The 4860-nt window shown below is 33.3% G+C and overlaps 1 long non-coding RNA gene across 1 annotated transcript; it reads right to left on the reverse strand.

Annotated features, from left to right (window-relative positions):
* Nucleotides 1-1529: 1529 nt before the first annotated feature.
* LOC141596560 (uncharacterized) lies at nucleotides 1530-4505 on the reverse strand. The gene is made up of 4 exons (XR_012522505.1): nucleotides 4237-4505; nucleotides 4068-4128; nucleotides 3705-3719; nucleotides 1530-2352 (listed from the first exon to the last, which is right to left on the reverse strand). It is a non-coding gene; the product is annotated as an uncharacterized LOC141596560 (long non-coding RNA).
* Nucleotides 4506-4860: the final 355 nt, after the last annotated feature.

Below are 4860 nucleotides of genomic sequence, written 5' to 3' on the forward strand. Positions count from 1 at the left end.
AGTAAGGTGTCACCGTGTCAACATGAGGCAACATGGTCAAGAACCTAAATATATAGAATCCAACCAAATTAAAGTAAGAATTGTTGGAAGTAATGCAAAGGCTAGTAATGTTGTCTAAATACATTACATCATAGAGAAGCCTTCCATTTTACTCGTAAGAGAATCTCTACACTTTCTCCACTACTTGCATGATTATAGCCACTAACTCCATGTTTTTTTGGCCCATGTTCATGGTGGTGGTTAGGCCACTAACTTTGTGGTTATGGTGCTAATTAACCACTATAAATAGAGAAGTGTAGTCATTTGAGAAATACACATCTTCATATATCTTTACTACCTTCTCTATGATAATTTTGAGCATACCATATGAGTTCCAACTCCTAATAGTTAAGTACACAACTTTTAAGAGTGTTGTGTGACCTTGGGGGACGACGCCTACATCGATTTGTACCGTAGTCGGGGCGATTTTATTTCTCATTCAGTGGCCTCCATACCACGACACAACAACAAATATTCTCTAATTATATCTTCGCCCCTATAGGGATACTATATTTCCAACAAGAATTGCTTAAATAGTTAAATGATTGAAACTTTGATAAAGTGGGGGTAACTAGGACCGAGAATAACAGTCACAAATTTGACGCTTGAAGTTAATTTGACGTTTGTGAGGAATGGGTTGTTTGTGCATTGTTCACGATGCAACCATTTCTATGACATGCTAAACACATGAAAGTCCCATGGCAAGATCGTGTGTGATAAACGAACTGACGTGCGACTTGTCGTGCGTGCCACACGAATTCACCAGGGGAGCGTCATGATGACACACGGCACCACCATGAATGAGTCATGTGATTCACACGAACACCGTAAACCTTTTGAGTTCATTGATTCCGTTTATCTGTACAAGTCTGAAAACTTGAAACACGATAGAATCCAATTCATTCGCAATGTTCTTGTTCTTATGATATACAGTTGTCAATCCATTTTTATGAGTTTTAATTCCAAAAATGTGTGGAAATCATATACTAATTGAAGTGTAGCAATCAAATTCATCTCATTAAATTCTAATTAGAATCATTGATATTGTAAAATTGAAGCCCGTCGTAAGATATCAATAAGACAAAAAAAGAAATAATCAGGGGTAGAGTTGGAAATTTTATGTGAAATTCGGGCGGTATTTAGTAAAACTCGGGCGACATAAAGCAGCACCCTTTTGTTTCCCTAATTAGCTTGATGCTTTTTGGAGGGAAATTTTTTGGAGAGTTTTATTCTCTTAGTATATAGGAGGACTAGTTTAAAACCCGTGCAAAATTGCACGGACATATATAAAATATGTATATAAAATATATAGAAATTGTGTTTAAAATTTTTATAGTTACGACATTATATGGAATATTATGTTGAATGAAATATCATCGTCTTACACAAACGATTTGCAGTTCAAAGTATTAATTCACGTAAAAAAAACATAAAAGTCGGAATTAAAAATGAGCAAATGCAAAAGAACAATAATAGTGCTAAAGCATTCGATCGTCTAGAGCAAATAATGTTTCTCTAATTAGATAGAATATTTGATATAATATTCAAATGATTACACTTCTTCCAATTCATTCTCAGATTCTCGGTGATAGAGAATGGAGTATGATCTTTATATACCTACTTGTTCTAGAACTTAAAAAGACATGTACTTCACACTACATAACAAACAACTCTTCCGATCCCTGCATACCGTGGATGAACAATACCTTCTTATACACTATCACTCTAATCTACTAAGATTTCATCAACAACAAAACTCTTTGCTTCAATGTACAATGTCCTTCATCATGGTGATTGTTGAATGATTTTTAAACCTTGATATCTCTTGCTTCCTAGGAGTTGACATATTCCATATCATTTGTTTCACAGGATAATTCGTAAATTCATGTCTTTTGTGGTTCCTTCGGCACAGTTGGACATATTCCATATCCTTTTGAAGCAGCTTATTAGTTGGGTGGGTTGGAATGGAATGGATTTGAGCCATTTAAGTGCTTGGTTGGGGCATTTTGAAATGGAGTTATAATTCCACCCAAACCCCTTGAAAAGTTGGAATCCTAACCACCTTCCCCCTCAAGTTTCTAACTTCATTCCCCCTCTATATAATTCTAAATTAAATCAACAATAATTAATATGTATGGGGTTCTAAATCCATTGTTCCATAGTATCTCATTCCATTTCAATCCATTCCAACCCTTTGAACCAAACGCCCTTTGGTTAATTACAGGCATAATGAATGTAATAGTCATCTTAACGATGCCTTCTTGATGAGTTCACTTTGTCTTTCTTTCTGCCGTCATCAAGGTGCCCTAGATCCTGACCAAAAAGGTGAAACAATAGTACCACTTAATCAAAATCATCCCCAAACATTTAAAAGCAATAAGCTAATGCAAGTGTTGTACATAATTCTTCTTGACAGTATAACATTCAAACACAGTAGCATTTCAACAATACACTTGTCTTATGAGGCATTCTTTTATTTATTATCACGAGCCTTCTCCTAGTAAACTTTGCTCAACATTCTCATTCAAGTCTTTCTCCCTATTTTAATCTCTCTTATTTTTCTCTTTAATATCACAATGGTACTTGTTTTAGTCCCCCGTGTCTAATTGTATGGCATATTGTTCTAATACATTTACGTTCTTCTATTGTATAACACTTTGTTTATTTATTAATTTGCCACTGAAGAAGAAACTAATGCCTCGACCATGTAGGGGGTTATGAAACCTCAATCATACTTAAGCCATAGTTTATTACGCAACTTATTATTCATACACTCTAATCATTTTCTCATCAAACGAATTGCTTGAATTAAAATGCATATCCATATCTCAAGTTGTGAAAATAATATGCTAGCTCACAAAACCATTTAGATACAATGAAAAGTACTTAAAATACTAAGGCATGGCCATATAGATTATTATGTCATGGAATAACAAAGTACTCACAATGTGTAATATTTCTTCGAACAATACTTGGTAATATTGAGAACTAAAATCTTTACAACCCTATAAGAAATACCGATGTTATACTGTAATATTTCTTTTTAGTTATCAAACAATAGAAGCCTAATCTCAAAGTAAGTATAGTGAAATCTTAATCAATTAAATTGCAGCACAATCAAACGTGTTTATCAAATTTCTTTCCAAGTTCTTAGATTATATTGAAAACATTCAAATTTGTCGCATAATATGTTCCTTCAATTACCATGAATACAAAATCACCTAAATATGACTAAAAAAATACTCCCTCTGCCCCAGTCATTTGTTGTCCTTTTCCATTTGGGGGTGTCTCAATCAATTGTTGTCATTTTTATTTTAGGAATGCGTTTGATAAACAATTTGTTTTTTTACACTCAATTTGTTCCACTTGTCATTTAATAATTGGCCATCTCATCTCTCCTTGGTCTTTGTGCGAAAATCAAAGTACAACAAATGACCGGGACGGAGGGAGTAGTATATACTATATAGAACTCAAATCTTTCGAAAAGGGAGAAATCAGATGTACCAAAAACCCTAAGGACACCAAATTGATCAGTCTAAAAGAGAGAAATCAAATATCATAAAAAAAAAAAATGCAAATAGAAAATAGAAAATAACCAATTGACCATACTAAGTAAACAATTGAAAAACAATGGCAGAAACAAATTAAAGGTAATTGAAGCTTACCTGAATCAATACCTTCTGTCCAGGAGTCCAGTATTAAACATCAGAGGTAATGAAATGTGAGAGTAGAATTAGGATATGAATTAGTCAATTCGCATTGTATTGAAAAGATGTAACGGGAAGACTGGGAAGGGTGTGGAGAGCTATTGCACAACAAATAGTTGTTCTTTGTTAGGATGAAATACACCATAGACGTTTCAAAAATTTAGAATCATGTTCTAAATTCTCAACCTTGTGAAATTAATTTTTCCAAAACATAGGAAATCATAAAATGATAAATGTGGGAGATATTATATTCAAATTCAATTCTCAGTTTACGAAAAAATAGTAACAAAAATGAGATAAATTCAAACTTCAAAGGCTAACCTTGTATGTATAATCACGATCAATTCATAGCCTTGGCTATGTTATGATGACGGAATCGACCCTACATCCAAAAGTTAGATGCAGTTTAGATGTTATATTTTGTAAACAATCAAAGCTGAACATATTTGAAGAGTAAATGTGAATTAAGAGAAAAATAGAGCAACTTTACCTTCATCAATTTGGGGCAAAACAATTAATTAAGAACCGAGTTTAACAACTTTATCTTCAATTCTTTTCTTTGATATCAAAAGAAAAGGTAATATGAGATTATGAGGAGGTGATTGATAGGAAATGATAAATGATGCATTAAGAGATGGGCTGATCGGTGAATGTGAAGGAGGGGCGCAGGAGGGAAGTGGATGACGCATGTGCAATTGTGCATATTCTAGATTTCTAGGGTTAGACGATGTGCATAGGCGGGAAAATATTTCATGAGAAGACGCCACGTGTCCAGAGGAGTCTATCGTGGTTCTTCTATTTTACTTTTATATATATAGATAGATAATAGATAATAACGGTTGATGAGTAGCATTTTGGTTGCGTTTTACCCCTCATTTATACCATATTTTGACTCGATTTTGTGTGCTTATATAATTAAATAGCTCATTTTATATGTTTATTAGAAGTTATTAGTTTTAATAAAATATTCATGTTTACTATGTTAACTTTGTAGATTAGATACTACTTTTATTATATTATATTTTGTAGGTAATAAAGTCAAGATCGGTCAAGACGATTTAAGTAGCCCGAATACGATTCAAGCTCAATGTCAAATTAGCCTTGGATTATTCAC

The sequence above is a fragment of the Silene latifolia genome, chromosome 8 (assembly GCF_048544455.1).
Source record: "Silene latifolia isolate original U9 population chromosome 8, ASM4854445v1, whole genome shotgun sequence".
Lineage (NCBI taxonomy): Eukaryota > Viridiplantae > Streptophyta > Magnoliopsida > Caryophyllales > Caryophyllaceae > Silene > Silene latifolia.